Source organism: Daphnia pulex, chromosome 2 (genome assembly GCF_021134715.1).
Source record: "Daphnia pulex isolate KAP4 chromosome 2, ASM2113471v1".
Classification (NCBI taxonomy): domain Eukaryota; kingdom Metazoa; phylum Arthropoda; class Branchiopoda; order Diplostraca; family Daphniidae; genus Daphnia; species Daphnia pulex.
The window spans coordinates 11,339,424-11,351,901 of record NC_060018.1 but is presented as its reverse complement, the minus strand read 5'-3'; the positions used below and the strand labels follow the sequence as shown (position 1 = coordinate 11,351,901).

At 38.5% G+C, this 12,478-nt stretch overlaps 1 protein-coding gene across 3 annotated transcripts in view; it reads right to left on the bottom strand.

Moving 5' to 3' along the window:
- LOC124205288 (basal cell adhesion molecule-like) overlaps window positions 1-2,399 on the bottom strand; it is a 38,551-nt gene extending 36,152 nt beyond the window's left edge. For all 3 annotated transcript variants that reach the window (XM_046602673.1, XM_046602679.1, XM_046602687.1), the window contains exon 1: window positions 2,058-2,399. The gene's annotated coding sequence lies outside the window, so the exon portion shown is untranslated. The remainder of the gene's footprint in view (window positions 1-2,057) is intronic.
- Between the last annotated feature and the right edge of the window lie 10,079 nt (window positions 2,400-12,478).

Genomic DNA, 12,478 nt, shown 5'->3' with positions numbered 1-12,478 from the left:
CGACTGACTGTAACGATATCGCTCGTCGATTTCTAATGGAGCAGCTGCGTGACCGACTCGACGCGATCGACATTTTCTGGGGTTTCCTGCGCTCCTTTGCATACGTACACATTATACAGCATAGCATATATACATATATATGCGCAGCTCGTGCTCGTTCCTCATTTTTAAGTGGGTCGTATTGATTTAAATAATTGGCTCCCTTCACCACTCGACCGAAATGAAAGAAAATCCCAGGCAACGCGCGCGCGACTAATACACAAATGCGCTTGCCAGAAAAAATTCAGATTTTCTTTTCTTTTCCCGATAAAAACTGACAAACTTAATTTACGAGTTACGACCGAAAAAAAAAAAATCGTCGCTCTCTCGACTGCCGCTTTAATTAAATTGTGCGGAGCACAAAGACTCGGCGATAAAAATGGCAACAAAAATTCAACTTCGACTGTGTCGGTAATAATCCAAGTTTGGTGTGGGCCGCAAAAACTCTCCAATTCAAATTTATACCAAGGTGATATAAGAATCGGGACCGACCCTTCATCACTATACCACGCAAACACGTTCCGCGAACACAGCAGAGAGGGAATGATATAGCCTATACATACTATATATATGCCGGAGCAGCACGAACCTAGCATGAATTGAAAACCCATTATTGCTTTATTTGAAATATCCTTGTATGGCAAAGCAAATCACGACCGGGAGTTCCAGCACGTTATTATATCCTATAAACGTAAATGCATATCTCGTATAGATAATATAACTCGCTGGCAAACGATACGCACCTCCTCCGTTTTGCACACGGGAGATGATGATGAGAAAGGCGGATTAAATATGCGTGAGGATGTAGTATATATATACATAGACCAGCGATCCGGCGAACAGGTATATATACGTATATTAGCCTGTATAGATATAGACAGGGGCGTTTGAAAAAAAGTGCTGGGTCTTTCGACTTGCGAGGAAGATATGACGAACATTTTTGCACGTCTTGTTATATATTTATTTTCTGCGTCTTAATTCTGTCTACATTGAATATATACTCGGAAAACTCTCATCTCTCAAATGGAGTACCTATATGGAGTCCCCTTCTCTGCAAATTATAATATGTAGGCGTGGAGCAGAATGGATGATTGTCGTTAACAAGGCAGCGTTTTCTTTTTAAATGCTGGCGACTAGGGACGGGATGTCTAACAAACTTTCAAACAGCACGGTAGAGTAACGATGATGACGTATTGTAGTCGTTCCCGAGAAAAATTGTGCAACATCTTCAATTTGATTGAACCGAAATAGACTAAATCCTCTCTCCTTGTCCTTATTTTCTTGTTTGGCTTTCACGCGTGCTCTTCAGAGTCAAACGTTGTCGAATGGATTTTAAAATAAAAAGTCAAGGGCTGGGTTCTAGGTAACCCCCAAATGAAAAGAGCTAATGGAATAGTCGGAACAAGAAAGATCAATGTCATGTCAAAATACATATATAACGTTGAAATAGGAAAACGTCCGCCGGCCCTAGCCGCTCTGTTTCTCCTATTAGTATATTTACAAGTAAGTTTGTGCTCTATACAGCTCATTCTAAGAAATAAGACTCAATATTAACTGTGGGCTTCAGCTACATGTATGCAGTTAAATTACAACTGAGGAGAAACTCGGCCTAACGTTGTGAACGTTGAACATTCTCATTGTCATCTCGGCATAAGTAATTTACTCATTTGGTACATACTCTCTGGACAGTGCGAAAAAGTGCTTCTCTATTTGTGTTGCAAAAGCCGTGGATGTACTATTCTAGTTGATAAAATTGATATTTTTTTTTGCTGTTGCGGCAATTAGCAACCTTGTAAATAGGCCTAGTACAGCACTTAATGGTTAAACTATAGCTCGGACTTTCGACAGGAATAGAACGACAATTAAGGAAGCTTTGAACAACCGCACTGAGAGGAGTTCTTGAATCTTTGATGTCTCCAATTTCGGTATAAAAAAACGGAAAAGTCGCGGACATGCACGTAGACACAGCCCCCCAGAGTACTGCATATCAACTCGCAAGGAAAAGATCGACCACTTACCTAACCGACGCTTGCTGGCTGGTTGGTATTCAACAAAACGAAACACTTGACAACCTGCACAACCAAACCGCAATACGCTGCGCTGTTCCGGATCGGATTTCTCTCCTCTCCTCGACGACGTTGATGGTTTGGCGCTACTGCCTTTTGGTTGCGTGCTAAATGTCAGAAATCGACACCACTGAAATCCAATAGGAAACACGATTGTCTTCGCTAAAAATGCGCCCCAACGTCTAACGTTTCTACAGCAGTACGGCAGCGTGAAGGTTAGTGTACAATAGTATAGACCTACGGGTAACAAGACGGAAGCGCTTGACTCGACTCGACGGAAGTCTGCGCGGCACTGAGACTTTTACACGAGGATTCGTTGACTTGGCCCTTCCTCTTTTCCCGCTCGACATCCTCAGGTGTGTCGACGAAGCCAAGCCAAGCCAACGTGCACGGCCAGGCGGCGGACAGACGAACTATTTCGACGTATTTCCATCATGATGATTGTCTTCATCGTGAAAGGTTTATCGACTACAATTGCCCAAAAAATAGACCCATATTTATAACACGAAGTTTGGACTTTGGAGTTGATCTGGAACAATGCTCCACAGTTAAGACGATTATATTTTTCATTTGTTTAATTTTAATTGACTTGTGGATAAGATATTTGTAACCAGTTTGAATGAATATTAGTCTCTCTTCAAGTTCTGATCATAAAAAAAATCAGAGTTTTTTTCTTCTTTTATCCAGCATTGGCGTCACCTGCTGGAGAGTCTTCGTCTTCTTGGCTCACCTATCTCGCTCCATCGACACTTGAGAGAGAAGAGGAAAGAATACAAATGCGGGTGTCTACAGTTTATAGTATATGGGGGTCTGCGAGATGAGACTGATAGTGCGTGAATGCTAAGCAGAAAAAAGGCAACAAAGACGTGACCAAATAAAGAAGAATTTCATATAGTACCAATGGTCTGCCTCTTTTGTACATAGGTTTTCATTCAAAGGACGCAATGTTGGGAGCATAAAACAGGAACAAATCAAGCTGACATTCCATCTGATTTGGAATCAATAGAGAAATAGCGAGAAATAGATTGATTTACGGTGACGTTAGGCTATAGGTTCGTCTCTTTTGTAGGCTATCCCTCGGTTGCGAATCCGGTGGTTATAATATTTGAATGTGATACATTATGTAGCTGTGTAGAAAGGAATAGCAATGAACGTGTAGACTGTCTAAAAATCGGATAAAAAGGCTCAAAAACTTTTAGTTTTACTCAGGAACTTCATATGAATCTTTTCCGCTCCCTCAAGCTCCTTGTGAATGATAGCCGAAGTTGATGATTTTCCATTGGGGCAATAAGTAAGGAACTCTTGGCTATATAAAACCCCTTGGCGACTTCGATATTTGTATTTCATTTAAATCATATCAGTGTAACGTAGGCCGTAGGGTAAATTTGTAAGTAGGGGAGACTGGAGTAACGCGGGACAGTTTTCTTTTTTCTATCATTTCTCCCAATTTAATCACCCTTTTTTTTTTTACATTTTTATATATTTCACATTTAATGGTAGCCCCCATATTTTTTATTTAGGGGAGAGTGGGGCAATCTGGCGTTCGGGTCGGTAGGCTCAATTGATTTCTTGATGGGTTAGAATTGCAATAAAATATTCAAAAAATCAGGAGATGTAGATGTTAGTAATGCGCATCTTAAAACCAAATTTCATGGTAGTACGACGAACGGTTGAGGAATGAAAAGTAAAATAAATTTTTTGTCTTAGAATTGGGTCGTCCTACTTTGACTTTCGAATCAAGTGTTGGCTTTCCCGATTACTTTAAAATTATAAAAAAATATGGAAAATACTCTACGTTATCTCCTCTTTAAGCCTGTTTAGTTTGCTTTATATTTACAATAGTTTAAATAAGAGATATTCAATAATATACTAAGACCCCTATGTTGGGGGCGCATCGGCCACACAGTGTCTGGGCTTTTTGGCTTACATAAAATTTAATATACATAAAATATGATAGCAGTAAAATCATTTGTGTTCGACTTTTTCCGTGTTTTTAGTCAAATACCATACTTATTTAAGCTTTTCAATTGATATTCCGTTAGTGGGTTGCATTATTGGGTTATTTTTTTAAACTTTAAATTTCTACTGTCAGTCAACGGTTTTTCCTTAAGAAATACAGGGGCCGAGACACCCCGGCGGTGTGAGAAAGTGACCCCGTATCTGGGACGGGTTTGCTCTTTTTTTTTTAAATCGGCAATAACCTAGTCTTAATTTATTTAGATCAGCAGATTGAAAAAAAATCACCATTTAAAGCAGGAAGGATTCTCTTTTTTTTGAGATTTTAAGAATGGGAGCTAAAAGAAAAAAAAAGTGAGCCAGTCGCCCCACTCTCCCCTAATTTTAGAGTAAACCGTTTACCCGTAGGAGACGGCTAAAGTGCCCGTCTCAACTGTAGTAAAATTTGCTGTCTCAAATATATCAAAACCTATATTTTCTAGAATGTCCATATTTCCTAAAATAATGGATCTAAAATTCCAATTTTATTTGTAAACGATAAAAAAATTAACAAAGTTTCTATCCATGTAAATAAAGTATGCCTTTTTTTTGTATTTTCCCCGTAAAACCTTATATGGCGGCGAACAATTTAACAAGCGAAAAGCCGTTTTTTATTTTTCAAAAACTCCTACAGTTATTGAAAAAAACACTCCAAACTTCAACCCCCATTAGATAACATGTTTTAACATGTTACACTAAATTTTTTTTAAATTAATTAATATTTTCTATTTTTCCCCTCACTGTCCCTCTGTTTCCCGGTGTCCCGGCATACTCCAGTCTCCCCTACGGTTACTTGCGATGAGTTGATTTTTCAAAAGAATCTATCGTTCCTTCAATATTTTCCTGCTTTTCTCTGTATAACGTGTGACATCATCTATTATAGTTTCGCGAGGATTCTCCGGGAGGATTCTCGAACAAAGGATTTCCTCCCCCTTTGCCACCCCCATATCCTAAGGCGATGCCGTGGGTAGGGACAGGCCATGCGACATATTTTTAGGGTGATCCAATATTTCAAAACGATGAATTTACTTATTACTTATTATAAATTATTATTATTACTTTTTGGAAATTAAAAATTTGAAAGATGAAGACTACTTTTTTATCTTTCTGATTTAAAAAAAATAAACCTCGTACGAGCGATTTATGTATTTTTTAAAAACCCGTGCGAGATAGGCCTAACGGTGTCTCGCGCGGGTTAAAACTCCTTTTTTGGACCGGGGTGATCCAATACCTGGCGTGGGTACTGCAACTCTAATTACAAAGTAAGAGCTAAAAAAAAATAAAAATTTAATATACGCCCATTTGAGCCTTATTTCGTGAATAACTTTTTTTTTCTCTTCTGATTTTTATTTTAAGCGTATCTAGTGTCAAGGGAGAGGTTCTTTTAGAAGAAGAAACGGTTGTCACCCGTTTCGGCACTTTTTTCGGCACTTTGAATTTTGGCGGTTTCGGGTTTCGGCCCAATTTTTTTCTGTTTCGGCACTGCGGTTTTCTTTTTCAGCACCGCCACCAGAGTGGTCATAAGTATTGGTATTTCGGTGGATGTTTTCTTAGCCAATTTTGTCCGTTTTGGCACTATTTTTGTCTGTTTCTGCACCGTCCCCAAAATTCGTAAACAATAAATTCCACTAGGTGTCGTGTATATCGATGTGTGTATCGTGTATGTCGATATATTGTGAAATTTTACCCACTTTGTTCTTAGACGCTTTATTATCAAGTGCTATATACATTTCTCACATCTTAGATTATTTATTCATAAAGTTTATTTTCTCTTTATCATGGACAGACCCACTAGATTGAGGAAACAGCCCAGCCGGTTTGCAGATTTTGAGGTTAGTGGTGATTCTGGGCGGGTTTTGCGAGGCAGAGGTAGACGTGGTGGATTTGATGGATTAGTTGATGTTGAGGTTAGTGGTGATTCTGGGCGGGTTGTGCGAGGCAGAGGTAGACGTGGTGGACGTGGGCTGGCTGTTCCTAATCAACCGGTGCGGCCAAATGGATTGGCAATTTAAGATCAAACAGGTAATAGAATTGAGTTACATTCTTGATTCGTTTTGTTAAAATCAAATTTGGTTTAGGTCCATTAACTTTAAATGAACTGACACCAGGCTCTCTTTGAGTTAGAGACAGAATAGAAATTAAGTAAATTAAGGGCTCCAAAAAAGAAATACAAAGAGAACACTGTGTTCACCAAAAAATATTCAACATTTCACCAAACCCAAAGTGAATGCAACAAATAAACATTTCAATATTTAAATACTATTGCTAAAAAAAATTGAGCAATAACACTCTAAAAAAAAATCCCGGTGCCACCCGGAAGTAACACTAAGACAAAACAGTTGAGTGATAACACTCTCCAAAAAAAAACTCCCGGTGCCACCCGGGAGTAACAACAAGAAAAAAAAATTTAGTGATAACACTCTCTCAGTAACAAACCACAAAACAAAATGATGATGAGGATATAAATTTATTCTAAACACACACAAAGTTCCACCGGAATCGAGACACACACACACACATTTGAAAAAATAAATCCGCGGCAGCTTTCACCAACACACACACACAAAGTTCCACCGGAATCGACACACACACACAAGCATTTAACAAAAAAAAATCCGCCGGCAGCTTACACTTACTAAGCTTACTTACAAAGATTTTTTAATAAAAGAAGAGATTTTAAATACAAATCGTCAATTCTTTAGATAATTAGTGATTAGAATTAGTGCATCTTCTCTACGCCTTCGTTAATCCTAAAATTTGGGTCAGGGTAAGTCTGAGTGAAGTTAAGTGTTCTGATTTGGCGGAATCCTGTTTCGGATGTAAACTGCATCGGCAGCAGCTTCTGCCCAGAGCCAGAGTGGGGCTTTGTTGGAATACATCGTACATCTTGCCATCTCCATAATTGTCCGATTAGACTTTTCTGTCGTGCCAATTGATTCTGGTGTACACACACAACTGGTTAAATGTCGTATATTTATTTCAAGAATCCATTTTGTTTCGTCTGAATTTTTAAATTGAGTTTCACTATCAGTTTTTAAACTCTGAGCGGGATAGCAAGTTTGGTTCTTGACGAATGCGTAGAGTCTTAATGTGATTGAGAACTTCTGTCTTTGTTTTCATGAAATAAGCAATGATCCAGCCACTTGCTTTGTCCTTGAAATCAGCCTGTATCTCACATCTCCAAGGGAAGTAAAAGACATTGGTTCGCGTACGTCACCGCAGTCTCTTCCACCAATACGGTCAGATCTTGGTGATGCAGACAGTTTAAACGGTGTTCTGTGCATCTTTCCTCTGCACAGTCGCCAGAGACGCAGAAGGTGTGTGGACCGGTCCCCAAGTTTAGACCTTCGGCGAGTTTCATTGCAAACATTCTTTTGATGTACTAGTCTTTGTTGCCATGTTGTAAGTGTGATCACCTTTTGAGCTGCGTTGGCAAAATCTTCCACATCTTGCGATCTTATATTCAGGTAATACATGGTTTTGGAAACTCTTTCTTCAGTTAGTATCAGTCAAGTTTTTTTTACCTCTGTAATGATATGAACGTTTTCTCTGCCATGAAAAGACAAGTTCATTCCTCCAATGCCAGATACTTATCAAGTTCCTGGTTTAATAGCTTCATAATAAATAAGGAGTTGTCCTTAATTGATCGGCCATACTTCTGACGACAAAGTGTTGGAAGGCAGCGAAAACTTCGCCCATCTAATCTTCTTGATCTTCATCCTGTTCCTCTCTGTCTTTTGCATTAAAGGCAGCATACGCCGATGATGAATTACACTCTCTTGAAGTGTTGATTAGCTAGTTTTGTGGCCTTCACCAATTTTCTACATTCTCTCGCTTCGTGTGTGTTGACTTCACAAGAGACGCATTTACATGTTTTCATGTTGTTATCAGTATTGGCACCGAAGTAGGAACGTGATGACACCTCTTATGCTCTGATATCCTTCACCTCTGTGCCCAGTTTTTCTTGGTCGTTGTGAAATTCATTTTTGTTGTGTCTGGAAGATAAAGAAAGTTACAGGTAGAGTTGTTTATACATAATAAATGATCTTTCTGTCTGTCTGACCTGAAGCATTTAAGGCATTGTTGTTGCTGGTTGTTGGTTGATAACATGCAATTATTTGTTCTTCCCCAATTAAATTCATAGTCATGTTGGCCATGGTTTTCTCCAATTCTCCATTATCGGAACGTCCCTCCATCTCGCTCTTAATTTCTTAGTAGTAGTCAGCATTAGAACCCATCAGCTGGGACGTGAACCATCAATGTCAACTTTTGGGCTATTAAATTTGTGTTTAACTCCTTCTCAACAACACGAAAGCCTTGCTTAATTCCTTCTTGGTTGCAGTTTAACTGATTGTTTCCAACACCCACGTCCGGTATTCCCATCTGGTAAACTCCTGAAGAGTATATTGCTACTACCGCAGTTAGCAAGTGGCCGAATATATGTTTTTTGATTCATCCAGTAGCAAAGTCAGTTCCGTCGACAGTTCATTAGAAAGCGAAAAAGGCGAAATATCAGTTATCAGGTTGATAAAAGAAGAAAAAAAAACTGGTTACTTATAGGTTGTAACCTCCTACTCAGATCGTGACTTTTGCAGGGAGACATTTCTGTCCCCCTTTCCACTTTTAACATGATGTTTCATTATACTTAAACGTTGAAGAGTTTAGAAGTGAGATATTTTATCATAGGGGGCCAGAATCTCTTTCATTAGCTGAAATTTTGCTTATTTAAATTCACTGCGTAATCTTTCTGGAAAACAAATCTTTGTTTTTATTTATTGAAGAATATGACACCAAGGATTCGAGAAAAAACAAGAACTGGAAGGGAACCTCAGTTGAGTATTACTTTCAAATTGGAGGATCAATTTTAAGTTTACTGATTATAATTGAAGATTTGATTAAAATGTTTTAGCTACAAAAAACAGGGATGAAGAAATAAGGCAATTAAGCAAAAAAAAGGACGCGAAATATGCAATATACAAAACGCAAAACGTTTTAAATCTTTTTTAAAATCTTATGTATCCTGTAACGGGTGGATTCCTAAATTAATAGACGAAGCACAGAGCAGGAGACGATTCGTTTGCATTCAAATTATGATGGACGGTACATGAGTAACAGTATAAGCGTTAAGTCCTCCTGAGTCTCAGGTAGACTTTGTGTTGGTTAATGACAGTCCTTGTTAGATAAGAATTTAGACCTTCATGTATTTACCATGTGTTGTTTAGAAAGTGTGGATAGCAACCGTCACAACCCTTCTCAGTCATTAGTAATGTAATATGCACTGATTACAATGAGAGGACGAGACGTGTGGAAGCAGCTAAAGGATGTATTCCAGTGTATTAAACGGAGGGGAGTACAGGAAAAAGAGTGCCCAACCCGAGAGAGCGAAAAGGGGGAAAGAGCGATGGTTTATATATTGCGGGGATTGCTGGGTCAGCATCTCTTCAGGTTGGTCTGGGTTGTCTTAGCGGCCGGTCCGGGCTGGAGTGGCGGATGGTCTGAGCTTGTGTGAGAGCCAGTCAGGCTGGGGAAGAGTGCTGACTTGCTGGTTGCTGACCATGATGTCCGGTGGTGACGTCGAGGAGTGACGTCAGGGTTGATGTCAGGGAGTGACGTCAGGGAGTGGCGTCCTCGGCGACGGCCATCAAGGAGTAAGCGGGGAATTACAGTAATACAATACTAATACAATCGTAATACAAAAGAATGTTCACTCTTTGACAGAATTCCATTCTTTCTGTTAAGAAGACCATAAGCCGTTCCAATTAATCCATTCACAGGTAGTTGGGCCCTTTTTAATCTTTCCCCATTGCTATGGCAAGTTTTACTTGATGTTTACATTATAGAAGAAACAGCATGGAACTCAGAATTCCAGCGGATCGGAGACCTGGGGTTTTCAGTTGCCAACCTGTAAATTGGTAGAATATAAAAATTCTGTACCCTATTAAGAATTTGAACTAATTGTTTTTATACTAGCAATACCAGTAAGGCACCTATCCTATTCATTGTATGTAATTTCGGATGCTCGAATATACTTCTGTTGCTGGTGTTCCTTAACTTTTCCATCCTTCCAAACGGTCCCTCATGACTAACTTTAAAAAAGTCAAGATTTTTAAAATACCAAAAAAGTTAAATGGTGTAAGAAATTTGGTTGCATATAGTTCTTGGACTTCTATTTCATTGATTTTATCTTTTAATTCAATGTCAAAATAAAAATAGACGACATCATCATCTAGCTCAATGTCAGAATCAGTTATCGCTTTATGAGAAATCACAGTGACAGTGACAGTGTGGTGAAAATTAAGATACCAAATGCAAGGAAAATAATACTGGTTATAGTATTTGTGTACTTTAATGTAATTAGTCTATTGAAGTGCACTCAATTTCTTCATTTTCTTTGCATTTGGCTTGACACATTTCTCAGAGAATTTCGTTGCCTTTTCATCTTTCAATTTTTCTTTCGCAGCTTCCAAAACTGCTAGACGACAAGCCTTCTCTCTTTCTTGGACGCATTTTGCATAAGTACCTTACGGCTTTCCTTATATTTGCTCCGTTGTCTGTGACAATACACACCACCAATTTTATCATTCTCATCCAATCAATGGGCTATTATACCAAACCAGCTATGATGAGTCGTTGACCAAATATCTGCAGTGAGACTAATGTTGGCAAGTGAACTCATGTTCGCTTTATATCGTCTTCAAATAGTTCGTGTTCCTCCTTTTCAATATTTTTTTTTTATTTCCTTGCTCCCATTACATTATTGGCTTTGGCATTGAAAATTGTAACCATGGCATCAAAGCGGAATCGTCGTCAGTGCTTACTGGTCTGGCTTTGTGTATCACGTAATTCATTATAAAGTTGTCATTTTTTCATATTCAGGCAATTTTGATGGTTGTTTGGTTGGCTTGAAATCGATCTTGAATTACTTTCTCCTATATTGTTTTAGTCTGGCAGCTACCGTCTTTGAGGAAACAGGAGTGACTTGAAACGCATCAGTGCATGCAATCCAGCGAAAATCCTGCGTCGAAATATGAAATGAATTATGAAAAAGTTATCAATTAGAGCATATTGTTGTTCTAAAATAACAATTTCACTCTATTTAATTTAATTGGAAAAAAAAAGAAAAAGGAAATTTCCATTTTATATCATAATATTGAGATATGTATGGGTTGTAAATTATTTACAATGAGAGAGACAACTTGCGTTAGATTTATTTGAAGTTTATTTGATAAGACTAAGAACAAGCTACATTGGTGTTGCTTGCACTCTTGGTGTGTCTTCGTTTGCCTCTTTCCAGGTGTTGGTCGGACATTCTTATATACCTGGTTAGGTACGCGACGACGGAAAGGCACCGAGGATAAAATTCCTGTTGGTGAAGCATAGGGGCGACGTCAATCCGAAGAAAGTTACGGATTACAGTGGAAGTTCCGGTGGTAATGACACTGTGTTGCGGGTCTACCCAACTTTTTGACGTGGTTAACTCAGGTCATTGCGATTCTGACTAATGTCACTGTGAGTTGGTCTCCAAGGAGTCGATAATTATTAAGACCATGCGCAACTTGCCCTCACAATATACCTCAGAGATAAGTGTAGAATATATCCGTAAAGTTAGTAGAAATGTTTCCTCTTCCTGTAACTAAAAAATCGACATATAAATTTTTATAGCCATGAAATGCTGCCTGATGGTGTTCTTCTCGTGAAAACATTTCAAACATAGCTTGTCTAGTTGGTGTCCTCAGTTTCTCACTTCTCAGCCAAATTTTTACAATTGTATACTGTCTTTCAAGAGTCTTGAATCTAGAAGTAAAACTTTAGCATTGTTCCAGGTAAATTTCTAAATTTCTAAATTGGATAAAAATATCGAAATTTTAAGATTTTGTAAATTAACAGTTTAGGTGTTTTGTTTTCAACAGATCTTGGACAGTCATTTGCATAATCTCCTTTGAACCACGTAACAAAATGTTAACAGGATAGTCGTATTTGGAGAGTATCAATTGAAAAAACTAACAAGATAGCTCAAGATTGGTTTCATCAGTAACTGACACGTTTTGAAGATGTTAAATCGGGTAGCATTGTTGATGAATCAACATCAGATGGAAGATCGGATATAACCCGATGGAGAAAGCATCACAATATTGCTTCCAATTCTTTGTCATCACATTCCAGAAAGAAAACCAAATGCATCTATATGTTAATATATTGATGTTGTTCTCTCAATGCAATTTCCCTGTTTGAAGACGATATAGTCGAGAACAACGACTGCACCTTTGGCTATCCATCTCCAAGAGAAAACTACGGGCAGCCCGGCTCTATCTCCCGGATATGCACGACAATCTATTTCGAGTTGATTGCAAAGTTTCCACTCGTCGATTTAACTACAC